The sequence below is a fragment of the Chrysochloris asiatica genome, unplaced genomic scaffold (genome assembly GCF_000296735.1).
Source record: "Chrysochloris asiatica unplaced genomic scaffold, ChrAsi1.0 scaffold00082, whole genome shotgun sequence".
Classification (NCBI taxonomy): Eukaryota; Metazoa; Chordata; class Mammalia; order Afrosoricida; family Chrysochloridae; genus Chrysochloris; species Chrysochloris asiatica.
In genome coordinates, this window is record NW_006408600.1 from 2,008,785 (window position 1) to 2,010,942 (window position 2,158).

Consider the following 2,158-nt stretch of genomic DNA (forward strand, 5'->3'; position numbering starts at 1 on the left):
CATTGTTTCGTTCTGCTGTGCATGGGGTCACTATGAGTCGGTTCTGATCTGATGGCACCTGACAACAACAACAACATCAACCTTGTGTACAGAGGGGATGGGAATGATCCTTGCTGTAAAGATTCTTTTCCTCTTGGTTGGTATTTTAAGCTACTACATCCATAAGTATAGGTCAAGTTCATCAGATTGTAGCGATTTACACTTTGTATTCCCCACCCCCACCCCGTTTCCTTCCTCTAGTTGGGTTCTGAACATCCAGTCATTGAAGTTAGATCCAATGGGCCCTATCTGCAAGTTTGGGCACCCTTGTGCAGAGCCCCTCACTTCATATCAACTGGATGCTTCACTCTCAGCTCTAGCCCTTCATGGCCATGACCTTGTACATAGGCTCAGGAGTCCCCAGGTCTCATCATACTTCAGGCCAACCAGCTCTCACCATAGTCCAGATCGTTGGGGGTCTATATAACTTGATCAGACTCAGCCCACCTCTTCATTGCTGCTTCTCCCCCACTTCCTCTCAACAGTAGAACAATGTGGTCATCAGCAAGCTGACATGCCTGCTCATGCATTGCCTTTGAGTTTCAGTCTTGGGAGGCGGTTTTCCCTGAAGGGACTTGATTGCTTGCCTTGATGGCTCCCTAGCAAACAAGTTGCGTGTTCTTGTAGTAGCCAGTCAGATTGCCATTTTTGTTATTGTTTTTCCCAGGTGGTCTTTCTTTCAAGAAGTATCTTCTGTTCCTCTAGCTGCTCCAGGCTGGTTTTCTTGTCTTTTCAAGTGGAAACATCCCATCTCAGAAGGTTCTGGATGGGGATCAGGATTATACCTAAGGTCTAATACCCTACAAAGGCTCTGCAAGAAGCCTCTTTCACTGGGCAAGTTCTAGCACCTCTTTTAGGTACTCCAATCATTTATAAGCTGAAGGTGGGCTTACAACTTTTCTGTAATCATGTTTCCCGATATTCATTTCTATCCCACACAAGTATTTATTTTACAATAGTAGGCAAAGGAAAAAATTTTTGTAAGACAGTCAAGCATCTTAACATTATTTCCCCTCAAAATGTTCTTTTTGATGTTGAATGTGTTACAATTCCTCTTTAATTTGTCTTTCTGTCATAGTAAACTATATGACTTTTGGATTTTAAATTACTATTACCAATGCATTTTAGTTCCCTAATGCCTAGGCTATTGATCTTTATGTGTTCCATACATTTTTGATAACTTCCAATTATCCTAGATTCATACTTCATACAGTCCATGTTCTGATTATTAAAGGATGTTTGCAGCTCTTTCTTCTCATTTTTAGTTGTGCCACATCATAAAATGAAGATGTAGAATGCTTAGCTCCATCCATATCATTAAGATCAAGTCTACTTTGAGGAGACAGTTTTTCTCCAGTCATACATTGAGTGCCTTCCAATGGAAGGACTCATCTTCTGACAATATCTGACAACATTCTGCTGTTATTCATAATGTTTTCATTGGCACTGTGAGATAAGCACTGGACCGCAAGCTCAGTTTGAACCACAGGGTCAATAACCATTTAAAGGGAGTGCGGTGTTTCCATACAATAAGAACTGGAGTGTGAGCCACAAAGTCCGCGGTTCAATCCTTCCAACCGCTCCACAGGAAAAAGATCAGGCTTTCTGCTCCAGCAAAGATTTTAAAAATCTCAGAAACCCTATACAGAATCGCTATGAGTCAGAATAGGCTTGATGGCACTTAACAACCATTTCAAAGTGGTCTGCCTCGCCTATCCAGTCAGTCTTAGTTTGAAAACTGCTAATATCTGTCCACCATGGGTGACCCTGCTGGTATTTAGTGTCTTTCAAAGGTATCCAAATAAGTGCTTTAAAATCTTTACATTTTCAATAAAATATTAGGAATGTATGTTTTACTTTATTGGCATTATTATTACTACTGTTGCTCAAATTGCTTCATCTTTCCTGGGCAACCTCATTGAAGATGGCTCCTGAGTCTTTTTCATACTAATCCAATAGTTTTTTGTAGACTCTTTGTTTACATTTTCTGTTTTAGGGATCTGTTTAGGGATACTAGGGATCACATACAGTGAATAAAGAGGATCGTAGAAGAATTGATGCCTTTGAGTTGTGGTGTTGGAGGAGAATACTGAGGGTGCCATGGACTGCCAAAAGAACC